The 14249-nt window shown below is 37.4% G+C and overlaps 1 protein-coding gene across 1 annotated transcript in view; it reads right to left on the bottom strand.

Annotated features, from left to right (window-relative positions):
* The window catches only part of PPP1CB (protein phosphatase 1 catalytic subunit beta), a 47626-nt gene that overhangs the window by 21319 nt on the left and 12058 nt on the right, over window positions 1-14249 (bottom strand). The gene's annotated exons all lie outside the window — the stretch shown is intronic.

Genomic DNA, 14249 nt, shown 5'->3' with positions numbered 1-14249 from the left:
TTCTCTTTCTCTACCGCTGCTGGTTCCTGATGATACTTCTCAAGCCTGCTGCCACCAAAATGCAGCCCTCTTCTTTGCTCTCCAGTAGCCAACTTGAGGCCTAGGAGCCCATCAAATCTGAAATGTCTCCAAGGGCGGCATCCTTAAGGATCTGGCCTACTCTCTCAGCATAGCAAGTCCTCCATCTAGCAGAAGGCCAGATCAACATCACTAAGAACCAGTGGCTACGAAAAAAGGGAGGTTAATAAGTAGCTGTCAGTAGGTGGTACTTCACTGAAATAGTATTAGCAGTACCAAGAATTTTAGCAACCATAACCTCCATTTTCTGATCAAAACAAACGTTAAAAAGGTGCTAGGTGCTTTTATATTATATTTAATGCACTATTATGTTCATAATAGGGCACTGTATAAAAAACTCTATAGGGCTGCTATGAGTCAGAATTGACTCGATGGCAGTGAGTTTTTTTTTTAAACAGGTTATATAGATGGTGTAAATCTTTTTTTTTTTTTTTTAACACGAATGACCTATAAAATCCATAAAATAATATGGCTCTTCAGTAACTTTCAGTGTGGGATGAAGTAAGGTAGAATGATGTATGGGAGGAGAGTGTCTTACTTGTCCTATAGGACTGAACTTGTAATCATTTCCTCTTACATCTTTATCTTCTCCACTGGCTCTTTCTCTTTAATCTTTAAATATACTGCTAGTTCCCACTTAATCGTAACTGAAAATGCATTGGAAAAAAAAAAGAGACTATATTTCTATATGCTTTGACTACTTCCCGTGTCTAATTTGTACAACAAAGTCCATACGCTTCTTCCTAAAAATTGTTATGATGTCAGGTCAACCAGACAGGCTTTAAAAAAAAAAAAGAGCCAGGCTCCCATTTACGAAAGTTAATCCATCTATAAAACAAAACCAAACCCACTGCCGTCGAGTCCGACTCACAGCGACCCTATAGGACAGAGTAGAACTGCCCCACAGAGTTTCCAAGGAGCGCCTGGCAGATCTGAACTGCCGCCCACTTGGTTAGCAGCTGTAGCACTTGAACACTATGCCACCAGGGTATCCCATTAATGTAAATCCCTCAAATATTCACCACTGCTTCCTTATATCTGGAGCGAAGTTATCTGCCTGTAATAAGCAGATATGAACACAAATGCCCATAAAATTGTCTTCTACGGAAAATGAAAAGCATTAACTAAAGTTACTTTAAAAACTAATGCCTGATTTGCCTTAGGTTTTGAATACTCACTAATTTGCATGATTATACTTGTAACAAAGTAACAAAGAGGAGACAGGGACAGTGTTCAAATGTGCATTAGTTAGTATGCCAGTTAATAAAACCATGCCTGGAACTCAAAAGAATAATGATCAATGAAACTGCTTTTGTTATGGGAACTTAAACACCCCTTCTAAATTAGTTATTAGCACTCAAACTATCAATTACTTATTCCTGATGCACATTTGGGTTTTCCTAAGACTGAAAAGGACAAAAAACAAAACCCCCCCAAAACAAAAAATTCAGATGCCTTTGAGTCAGTTCAGATTCATGGCAACCCCGTATGTGTCAGGGTACAACTGTGTTCCATAATTTTTCAAAAGTAGATTGCCAGGCCTTTCTTCTCAGGTACCTGTAGGTAGACTGGAACCTCCAAGCTTTCAGCTAGCAGTTGAGGGTGTTAACCTTTTGCACCACCCAGGGACTCTATATCTAACTATATCTTTCATTAAATAACTGGAATGCTAACTCAGCTTCATTTCCCCGTAACAGGAACAATTTTTAATCTTGTCATCAGTTTTCAACTTGGGAAATGATGACTAAAACATATAGTTCTCTCACAGAGAACCCCTGAGGGAACAGAAAAGCAGTGGGATGCAGACCCCAAATTCTCATAGAAAGACCAGATGTAATGGTCTTACTGAGACTAGAAGGACCCCCGTGGTCACGGCCCCCAGACCTTCTGTTGGCCCAGGACAGGAACCATTCCCGAAGCCCACTCTTCAGACAGGGATTGGAGTGGACAGTGGGTTGGAGAGGGATGCTGGTGAGGACTGAGCTTCTCGGATCAGGTGGACACTTGAGACTATGTTGGCATCTCCTCCCTGGAGGGGAGATGAGAGGGTGGAGGGGGTTAAATGCTGGCGAAATGGACATGAAAAGAGAGAGTGGAGGGAGGGAGCGGGCTGTCTCATTAGGGGGAGAGCAACTGGGACTATGTAACAAGGTATAAGTTTTTGTGTCAGAGACTGACTTGATTTGTATACTTTAACTTAAAGCACAATAAAAATTAAAAAAAAAAAAGGATAAAAAACAAGCCAATACTAATTAGATGAAAATTATAAAAAAATAAAAACTGAAGAAAAAAAAGTCCTCTCATCAATGAGGCAAAGGTCTATGTTTTAATTTAAGGGAAAAAAAAATTCACTTTGAAGGATTAAAAATCTTTGGTTGCTTTCAGATGATAAGTACTTACAGCTTGAAGTGATTATTCGGAAAATTTATTAATTCAACAAATACTTGAGAAGTTACAATATATTAGTGGTCCATCAGGGTCAAAACACTTTCGGTTCTTATAAAAATGTTCACAATTTGTTCGTGATCCTATAGTAATAAAACACTGTTTCGGTTACTAAAAATTTAACTGTAATTTGATGGCAGTCATTAGGTAAGTAAAAAAACTAGCATGGGTGACTTTAATGTGTGAATTTGAAGTGTTCAAAATACAATGATAAATATTTTACTGCATATACATTTTGTTTTCTCTGTAAATTATATGCCTCTCCTTGGCCTCCCAAGTGAGTAATTTAGGTTACACTGAGGTACACTTAAAACTAACATCTTTACAGAGCTATAAAATGATTCAACTTAGAAGTCATACTAACCCACAGAAACTAAAAATTTACCAAAATAGTAAGATCACCCTGTGGAAAAACATCTGGTATTTCACTGTTCTAAGATGCACATTCTTCCCCCAATAAATATCTCTGAAACTAAGAGATAACTTGTAATCAACAGCTTTTTACAACTAAATGGCAGTATCTTTCCCCCTTAGTGGCACTGGTTCATTTCATAATCAATGAAACAGTTGACGAAATGCAGACAAACAAAAGGTTCTTCCATAGGTTAAGCCTCTGGCAAATCTCAGGAAGGAATTAGCCCAATGTTTGGGAGAACAGGGTAGATGGCTCAGAACATTTCCGGTTGTCTCCAAGAGCACTTTCAATTTCTCAGAGTCATCTGCAAAAAGGAAGAGATTGGGGCAACCTGCTACATATGGTAACTCAGTCATGATGACAATCTCCACAAGGATTCCAGTATTTGGGGGTATGTGAGCCTAGACATTAAGTGTCTCAGTGGATTATGAAAACACTATAAATCTGCATACTTCACTAGGTGCAAAGCAATTTTACATCCATCATCTCATTTAATCCTTTTGATGATCTCTGGTACTAGAAGGGGAAATTATTATCCCCACTGTACAATAATAAAAAGATTAAATAACTTACACAAGATCACATGTACCCAGGTTTTACAAGACCGCAGGGAGTGAAAAGCAGCAGCGTACTCAGAACCCAAGTACTCTAACCTTCTCTCCACTTTACCACTTAAAATTTTTTTGCCAGAAGGAAAATATTTCAGCATATAATAATTTTAAATTACCTATTCCTGATGCGGAAACCCTGGTGTCATAGTGGTTAAGAGCTACATCTGCTAACCAAAAGGTCAGCAGTTAGAATCCACAAGGTGTTCCTTAGAAACTCTATGGGGCAGTTCTACTCCGTCCCATAGGGTCGCTATGAGTTGGAATCAACTCGACGGCAACAGGTTTGGTTTATTCCTGATGCACATTTGCATTTTTGAAGTAGGATGGAATAACCAAACCAAAACCAAACCCAATGCTGTCGAGTTGATTCTGACTCATAGCAACCCTGTAGAACAGAGTAGAACTGCCCCATAGAGTTTCCAAGGAGCACCTGGTGGATTCGAACTGCTGACCTCTTGGTTAGCAGCTGCAGCACTTAACCACTACGCCACCAGATGGAATGATACTGTACTATTACTACTTTAAGAAAATTTGAGGCATTACATACGTAAGTACATTAATCTCAAATGCATAACTTTTGAATTTTCAACAATGTATACACATGAGTAACTCCCCAGATCAGGATATAGAACACTTCAGAAGTGCAAAAGGGTAGGTACCTTGTGCCCTAAGAAGTGAACAGTTGTTAGCTATTCTTACTTCTTTTCACTACAAATTAAGAATGATCAATTTTGAATTTTAGACAAATAGAATAATACAGTAGGTATTCTTTTGCTCCTGGATCTGTGAAATGCATCCATGTTATTACACGTAGCAACCATTTGAACTATTCCTGCACAAATATACCACAGTATTTTTATCCCTCTAATTTTTTTTTAATGCTGTTGATGGGTATTTGGGTTATTTCTAGTTTGAGGCTATTATTCATGCACATTTCTCTGGAGTATATACCTAAGAGTGGAACTGCTGAGTCATAGGGAAGGCTTAGCTTTATCAAGTTTAGCTTTAGTAGATGCTGCCAAATTATTTCCCAAAGTGGTTATACCAATTTATAATCCCACCAATGATGTTGCTCTACATCTCTGCTAACACTAGATATTATCAGTCCCTTTAATTTTGGCTATTTTGTTGGGTGTGTAGTGACAGTCACTGAGATTTTAATTTGCATTTTCCTGGTAAGTAATGTTGAGTACCTTATTATATGCTTAATGGAGTATTCAGATATCTTTTTTTGATAAGTTCCCTTTGCCCATTCTTTAAAACCGAATTGTCTTTTTCTTACTGATTTGTAGTTCTTTATACTCATAGTACAGATGAGTCCTTTGTTGGATACATGTTTTGCAAATATCTTCTCCCCATTTTTGCCTTGTCTTTTCCCTCTTAATGCTGTCTTTCAGTGAACAGAAAGAACTCCTTTTTTTAAGCAAGCTCCAATTTAATCAATTTTTTTTTTTTTGGTTAGTGTTTTTTAGATCTTGTTCAAGAAATCCTTGTCTTTCCTAAGGATATTCCGTTATGTTTCCTTCTAGGTGCTCTATAGTTTTAGCCCCCTCCTCCCATTTCATGCTACAGTCCATCTCCAATTAAATTTGTTTAAGGTTTGAGGTAAAGGTCAAGTTTCATTTATATCCACAGATATCTGGGATCGACTTGACGGCAACTGGTTTATACAATTAACGCAGCAACATTTATTGTAAAGACTGTCCTTTCCCTGCTAAACTGCAGTGGCAGCTTTGTAGAAGATGAGACAATAAACAAGTTGGTCTAAATCTGGACTCTCTATACACTCCCTTCTCTACTGGTCTATTTTTCACATCAATACCACACTGTCTTGACTGCTGTAGCTTTATATTAAGTCTTGGTACCTGGCAGCGTAAGCACCCCAGTTTTGCTCTTTAAGATTGCCTTGGCTAATCTAGGCCCTTTGAGTTTTTGAATATTTTAAAACTGGCTATTTAAAAACACAAACACACATGCACACGCACATACACACGCATGCACACAGAGCTGCGATTTTAATGGTGACAGGATTTAAGTCTAGGGAGAATGGACATCTTAATTTTGAGTCTTCCAACTCATGATCTCTCTCCTTTTACTCACGTTGTCAATGATTTCTCTCAGCAATGTTTTATAGTTTTTGGTATGGCACATTTCTCATCAAATTGATTTTTTTTGCTATTGTGGTTTAAGATTTCGGTTTCTGTTTGATGTTAGTATACAGAATTATAACTGACTGTTGTATACAGACTTTGTATTCTAATCTAATAGTCTGATGATTCTTTTGATTTTCTAAATATACAATCGTATCATCCACAGAATGACAGTTTATAAATAAACGTACACTTTTATTTTTCTTTCTTCCTCAGTGAATTCACGAAAACCTCCAGAATAATGTTGAATAAAAACGGAGCTAGTGAAATTCTGTGCCTTGTTCCTGAACTCAGAGGAAAAAAACATTCGATATTTGACTATTAAGTATAAAAACTATAGTTTTGTACACACATGTTGTTATCTTAAGGAGCCCTAGTGGTGCAGTGGTTAAGCACTATCTGCAGAAATGTGGTAGTCCGCTTCTGTAAAGATTAACTCAAAACCAAACCCACTGCCGTCCATTCGATTCTGACTCATAGCGACCCTACAGGACAGGGTAGAACTGCCTCACAGAGTTTCCAAGGAGCACCTGGTGGATCTGAACCACTGACCTCGTGATTAGCAGACATACTACTTAACCACTATGCCACCAGGGTTTCCCTGTAAAGATTACAGCCTTGGACACCCTATGGGCAGTTCTACTCTGTCCTACAGGGTTCCTATGAGTTGGAACTGATGACAATGGGTTTGGCTGTCATCTTAAGAAACTTTGCTTCTAGTTCTAGTTTGCTAACAACTTTTATCGTGAAGAGGTGTTTAAATTTATCGAATACATTTTAAAACTGAAATAATCATGTTTTTTCTTTTACTTTGTATCTGACTTAAAAGGACTGATGTTTGAACGTTAAGTTAACCTTGCATTGCTGAAATAAACCCTACCAATTTATCATTTACTATTTCTCTTATATATTTCAAGATTCAATTTGCTAGTATTTTGCTCACAATTTTTTAGGCTCTATAGAGTTGCTCTGAGTCGGAATCGACTTGACGGTACTGGGTTTGGTTTTTTGGTCTTATTCATGAGAGATAATGGCCCCTAATTTCCTTGTTATTTCTGAGATTTGGTATTAGGGCTGTGCGGGTTTCATTAAATGAGTTGGGTAGTGTTATTTCTTGTTCTATTTTTTTGTAAGAGACTGTGTAAAACTGGTGATTTATTCTTTAAATATTTAAAGGTTGCCAGTGAAATGATCTGGGGCTGGAGTTTTCTTTTTGGGAACTATTTCAAGTACAAACTCATGTTCTGTAATAAATATAAGTCTATTCAGATTTTTAATTTCTTCTTGTGTCAGTTTTGCCAATTTCAGCTTCTCATCTAAACTGTTAAATCTTTTAGCATTTATTTAAAATATCCTCTTATTATCCTTTAAAAATGCACATATATTACTTTTCTGAACCATCTGAGAATAGGATGCATATATTATGTCCCCATACCTCTTTATACATCAGTATGTATTTCCTAAGAATATTTTCTTATATATCCAAATTACATGTTACCAGAATCAAGAAATTTAACACTGATAACAAATCTTTACTCTAAAGACCATGCTAACTACAGTTTTATCAATTGTCCCAACCTTGTCCTAGGAAACCCTATGGGGTCGCTATGAGTCGGAAATGACTCGATAGCACTATTTTTTTGTTGTTGTTGTTCTTTATAGCATTTTCTCTCTAGTACAGAATTCTGGATCACATACTGTATTTATTTATTCCATCTCTTTCATATTCTTTAATAGCCATATCTTATTATTTCTGATACTGATAATTTGTTTTTCTATTTTTTATATTATCATATTTATATTCTATTTTTTATATTATCAGTCTTCCTTGGGTTTATCAATTTTATTAACCTTTTCAACAATTTCATTTTTTCAGTTTTATTATTTTAATTATTCATTTACTTTTTATTTCACTGATTTTTGTTCTTACTGTTGGTTTTTCTTCCTTAACTTTCTTTGCTTATAATTTGCTTGTTTTTCTATTGTCTTGAGATGAAACTTTAATTTTCAACCTGTTTTTAGCATATACATTTAAAGGTTTAAATTTCCTTCTCTGCACGGCTTTTAGCTTCAATCCCACAAGTTTTGACATGTATTTTCATTAACATTCAGTTAGACATATTTTATAATTTCCTTGGCTATTTCTTCTCTGACCAACAAGTTACCTAAAAATACAACGCTAATTTCCAAATACTTGAGAACTTTCCAGTTATCTGTTATTGATTTCAGTTTATTTCCACTGTAGTGAGAGAACATGCTCTGAAATTTCATTTCTTTTTTGTTTTGGGTGAAGTCTTCTGTGTGTCAACGAGGTCAAGTTGGCTGTGTTGTTCAAATCTTCTAGATCCTTGCTGACTTTTTCCCTGCTTGATTTGACCTACTAGTTTACTCACAGAAGCATGTCAATCTACACACCGTGGTTCTGTCTACTTTAACCTTATAGTTCTGTCAACTTTTGCTTTTTGCATTTTAGACCTATATTATTAGATACATGAAAATTTTTAGGGTTGTTATTATCTTCCTATTGAAATGGACCTTTTGGCATTATGCAATACTCTTATCTCCAGTCATACTTCTTGCCTTAAAGTCCACTTTTTATGATACTAAAATAGTAAAAATCAGCTTTTACTGTGTGAATACATTTTTCCCATTTTTTAACTCACCCATCTTTGTATCCTTGTAAACACTATATAGTTGTGTCTTCTGAGCTTTATCTTCACTGTTTGTTCCATTTACATTTACTACAATGACTAATAAAGTTGGGTTTATCACCCTGTCATTTGTTTTCTATTTCTTCTTTTTTGCATTCCTCCTTTAAAGTAATATTTTTTATTATCCCATCCTCTTCTCTATTAGTTTTTAAGTTATGTATATTTAAAATTTTCATTCAGTGGTTAACTCTAGGAATTACAAATGCACTTTTGACTTATCATTCCCTCCAGCATTTTGTGCTACAGTTGTCATATATTGCTTCTACATGTTTCAAGCCCCATAAGCAAAAGTTATGATCTTAAACAGTATTAATTCATAGTCACATTCTTCATTTCTACAGTTTTTTGCTCTTACCTGCCATCATTTTCTTTCAACGTGTACTTTACAATTTTTTAATTTCAGTCTATTTGCAATTAATTCTCTCAGCTTTAGTATGTCTCTGTTTTGCGTTAGTTTTTAAAGGATATTCTCACTGGATGTAGAAGTCTAGATGAACACTGTATTTTCTTTCAGCACTTTAAAGAGGTCGCTCTACTGCCTTCTGGCTCCTTGCTACAACTTCACGTGATAAATCAGCCATCATTCTTACCATTTTTCCTGAAAGTAATGACTTTTCCCTCTGCCAGCTTTTAAGATTTTCTCTTCTTCTGTGGTTTTCAGCAGTTAAATTTATGATGGATCTCCACTTGGTGTCCTTCATATTTATCCTACTTGGAGTTCACAGAACTTTTTGAATCTGAGTTTTGATATCTTTCTCAGTTTTGTAACATTCTTGGGTCAGTATTTCTTCTATCCCATTCTCTATCTTTTCTACTTTTTGGGACTCTGATTATACAATGTTAGTTCTTTCATGGGTATCTCAAATTTCTTATGGTCTCTTCTGAATTTTTCCTCCATTTTTTCTCTCTTGGCATTGAATAACTTCTACTGAACTGTTTTCCAGATTACGAAACCTTTTTTTTTTTTGTATGAAAATCTTCATAAATACTTTTTATTTTTTATTGTGTTTCAGATAAGTTTACAGAGCAAATTTCTCATTCAACAATTAATACACGAACTGTTTTGTGACACTGTTTGCAAACCTCATGATGTGTCAACATTTTCCCCTTCTCCACCCAGGTGCCCCCACTTCCATTCATCCAGTTTTCCTATCCCTTCCTGCCTTCTCATTTTTCCTTTGGTCAGGTGTGCCCATTTAAGTCTCGTAATACGTGACTGAAATATGAAGCACATTACTCAAGTGTGTTATTGTTTTTTTAAAAGCCCTGTCTAATCTTTGGCTGAAGTGTTAATTTTGTGAGTGACTTCACTTCTGAGTTAAAAAAGCAGCCGGGGGCCATATCCTCAGGGTTCCTTCAATCTCTGTCAGACCAGTTAAGTCTGGTCTTTTTTGGGAATTTGAATTTTGTTCTACATTGTTCTCTGTCTGGGACCTTCTACTGTGATCCCTGTTAGAGTGGTCGGTGGTGGTAGCTGTACACCATATCTAGTTGTTGTGGGCTCTGGTTGGTGAAGGCTGTGGTACTTGTGGTCCATTAGTCCTTTGGGCTAATATTTTCCTGTGTCGTCTTCTTCATACTTCTTTGCTCTAGACGGGATGGGACCAGTAGATGTATCTGAGATGACCACTCTCAAGCTTTTAAAACCCCAGACACTACTCACTAGAGTCAGATGTAGAACATTTTCTTTATGAACTATGTTATGCCAATTGACCTAGATGTTCCTGAGACCTCGGTCCCTCAGGGTGTTTGGATGTGTCTTTGAAACTTCTATGACTTTGTCTCCGTCACATTGTGCTGACCTCTTCTATAATGTGTACTGTCTTTCTCTTCACCAAACTCACCACTTATTTAACCATCTAGTCTGTGATTTCCCCATCCCATCCCATTTGCCAGCACCATTTGATAAAAAGACTGTCTCTCCCCCATTTAATGGACTTTGAGGCTTTGTCAAAGTTCAGGTGATCGTAGGTGGATGGATTTATATCTGGGTTCTCAACTCTGTTCCATTGGTCAACGTGTGTGTCACTGTACCAGTACCAGGCTGTTTTGACTACCACAGCTGTATAACCAAAACCAAACCAAACCTGTTGCTGTCAAGTTGATTCCAACTCATAGTGACCTTACAGGGCAGAGTAGAACTATTCCACAGGGTTTCCAAGTAGTGACTGGTGGATTCAAACTACTGACATTTGTATAGCAGCTGAACTCTTAACCACAGGTTCTGAGACCATGGAATATGCGGCCTCTTAATTTGTTCTTATTATTCAATAATGCTTTACTTATCCGGGGCCTCTTTCCTTTCCTTTCCACATAAAGCTAATGATTGGTTTTTCCATCTTGCTGAAGAATGCTATTGGTTTTGGATAGGGATTGTATTGTATCTGTAGATCGCTTTAGGTAGGAGTGACATTTTCCCAATGTTAAGTTTTCCTATCTATGAGCATGGTATGTTTTTCCATTTATGTAGGTCTCTTTTGGTTTCTTGCAGTAGTATTTTGTAGTCTCCTTTGTATAGGTCTTTTATGTCCCTGGTTAGATTTATTCCTAAGTTATTTTTATACAGGCTATTATAAATGATATTATTTTCTTCTTGTTCACAGTTCTCTGTTGGTATATTGGAATCCAAACGATTTTTGTATGTTGATCTTGTATCCTGCTATTCTGCTGAATCTTCCCATTAGTTCCAGTAGTTTTCTTGTGGAATTAGGGTTCTCTATTTTATGTATAGTATGAACTAATAGTATCTTATCGCTTGCAAATATGGAGTTTTACTTTTTCCTTTTTGACTTGGAAGCCCTTTTTCTTGCCTTGTTGTTCCAGCTAGGACTTCCGGCACAATGTTAAATAGGATGTGATAAAAGGTATCCTTGTCTTATTCCTGTTCTCAGGGGGGAAGGTTTTCAGCCTCCTTTCATTAAGAATGATATGGCCACTGGTTGCATACAGATGCCCCTTATTATTCTGAGGAACTTCCCTTCTACTCATATTTTATTGAACATTTTATCAGGAATGGGTTTTGGACTTTGTCCAATGCCTTTCCTGAGTCAATTGAGATACTCACGTCATTCTTCTCTTTTGTTCTATTTATATGGTAGATAATGTTGATTGATTTTCTAATGTTGAACCATCCTTACATACCTGGTATCTCACTTGGTCATGCTGTATCTTTTTTATACGATGCTGAATTCTACTGGCTGGAATTTTGTTGAGAAGTTTCGCACCTATATTCATGAGAGATACTGGTTTGTAGTTTTCTATTTTTTGTGGTGTCTTTACCTGATGCTGGCTTCACAGAATGAATTTGAGAGCATCCCCTTCTTTCCTATGCTCTGAAATAATTTGGGCAGTAACAGTGTGAGCTCTTCTCTGAATGTTGAGTAGAATTCTTCAGTGAAGTCATCAGGGCAAGGACTTTTTTTTTTGTTTTGCGAGTTTTCTGAAGAGATTTCTAATCTCTTGTTATGAGTCTGTTCAGACTTTCTACCTCAGTTTTTGTTAGTTTAGGTAGGTAGTGTGTTTCTAGAAATTTGTCTATTTCCCCTAGGTTTTAAAATTTGCTGGAGTACAGTTTTCCTGTTATGATCCTTTTTCATTCGGTTGAGGCAGTTGTAGTGTCTCCCATCTCATTTCTTATTTGGGTTACTTGCTTCCTCTCCTGTTTTTTCTTCTGTCAGTTTGGCCAATGGTTTATCAACTTCACTGATCTTTTTAAAGAATCAGCTTTTGGTCTTGCTGATCCTTTATACTGTTTTCCTATTCTCTATTTCATTTGTTTCTGCTCTCATCTTTATTATCTCCCTTCTTCTGGTGGCTGGGGGCTTCTTTCGTTCTCTGTTCGTTCAAGTTGTAGGACTAACGTCTTGATTTTGGCCTTTTCTTCTTTTTTGACGTGTGTGTCTACTGCCATAAATTGACCTCGGAGTACTGCTGTTGCTGTGTCCAAAGGTTTTGGTATGACGTTTTGTCACTGTCATTTGATTCTATTAAGTTTTTTATTCCATCTTTGATTTCTTCTATTACCCAGCAGTTTTTAAGCAAGGTGTTATTCAGTTTCCATGTATTTGATTTTTTCCCCTTGCTCTTCCTGTTACCAATTTCTACTCTTATGATGTTGGGATCAGAGAAGATGCTCTGTATTATCTCAGTGTTTTGGATTTTGTTGAGGGTTGCTTTGTGGCCTAAAATGTGGTCTAATCTGGAGAATGTTCCATGTACATTGGAAAACACATACTTTGCTATTATTGGGTGGAGTGTTCCATATGTCTATTAAGTCAAGTTGATTGTGGCCTTCAGATCTTCTGTATCTTTGTTGAGTTTCTTTCTATATGTTCCGTCCTTTACTGAGAATGGTGTGTTGAAGTCTCCTACTCTTGTTGTGGAACTATTTCTCTTTCCAGTTCTGTCAAGAGTTTTTTTTGTGTATTCTGGAGCCTGTCGTATTTATTAAGATTATGTCTTCTTGGTGGATTGTCGCCCTTCCTTGCCTTTTATAGTGGATTTGCCTTACAGTCTATTTTATCTGAGATTAGTATTGTCACTTCTGTGGTGCAGTGGGGTGGAGCCGGCGGGGAGGGAGGTGGTGTGGAGCTGCTTCCACTTACAGTCGCAGCACAGCTCAGAGGGAAGTGGCACACGGCCAGTTCCACTTGGGGCCGCGGTACAGCGGGGCACAGGAGACAGGCAGGGAGGGGGGCACAGAAAGGGCAGGCAGGCTTAGATGGGGGAGTGGAGAGGGCAGGTTTGTACTCTGGTCCCTGGCAGCTGGGGCTGCTGGAATGGGGCAATTTGCGCTGCTATTCACCAGAAGGGTGGATGTTGTGGGAGCGTGCTTCTCCGGTTTCTGTGTGAGTGTCTGAGCACATCCTTAAGCTGCAGCCAGCAAACAGGATCTTACTTCACTCTGGGTGTGTCTGTGCTGTTTCTGTACCTCCTATTGAGAATTCCGTGAAAAGTACCTTTCTGTGTTCTTCATGTGGGGTTGTTGGCTTTATTCCAAGATGGCCACGCTGTGCCGTGCTGGTTGGCAGGGAGCTTCAAATTATGTATCTCTACTTGTTCATTATTTTTCATCACTTTCTTCTCAGTGGCTCCCAATCTAAAACTTTAACCCTTTGTTTAAAGGTCAGGTTTCCAGGATTGATGTCTGTATCTGTTCTTGGTTTTTTGGGTCGTCGTTGCAGAGGAATGGTAGCGCATCTGACTATCACCTTGGCTCTGCCCCCAATCCCCTATTCTGATGTCTCTAATTTGCTACCAAACACAACTGCCAAATTCTGAAATTTAGTTTTGTATTTTTTTTCAATTCTAAAGTTTCCACTCGACTCCTTTTTAATGGTTCTAGGTTTCTGATCATGTTCTCCATCTTTTCCTCTTTTAAGTCTTGAACATATTGATCAGTTATATAAAAATTTCTGTGTAGTATCTTTAATATCTGAATCACCTGTAGGTTTGTTTCCATAGTTTTTCTCTTGATTTTTGGTCATTTAGTTCTATTAGCCTTATTAATATTTCACTGCATGGAATATTGAGTTATGGATGGAAAACAGTAGAGGCTCTGGATGACATCGTCTTCTAAAGAGGGTCATTTCCTTTTGGCAGAAGATAAGAATACCAGTGATTCACCTAGATTGTCCTGAGGGCTGGTCTATTTCAGTTTTGCCCTCAATCTTAGGAAGTGGCACCAATGGGGTCCTAATGGAAAACCCAGGGTATAAAAAGGTCACTCTAACTTGGTGGAGTATGAACTTCAAACTCTGCCTCCTGGGCACCAGGGGGATGCTGAACACTCTGCTCAGATCTTTAGGTTCCCAGGTACCATTTTCTGCTGGGTTTCTTG

Source organism: Loxodonta africana, chromosome 12 (assembly GCF_030014295.1).
Source record: "Loxodonta africana isolate mLoxAfr1 chromosome 12, mLoxAfr1.hap2, whole genome shotgun sequence".
NCBI lineage: Eukaryota > Metazoa > Chordata > Mammalia > Proboscidea > Elephantidae > Loxodonta > Loxodonta africana.
This window is presented reverse-complemented; position numbering and strand designations above follow the sequence as displayed.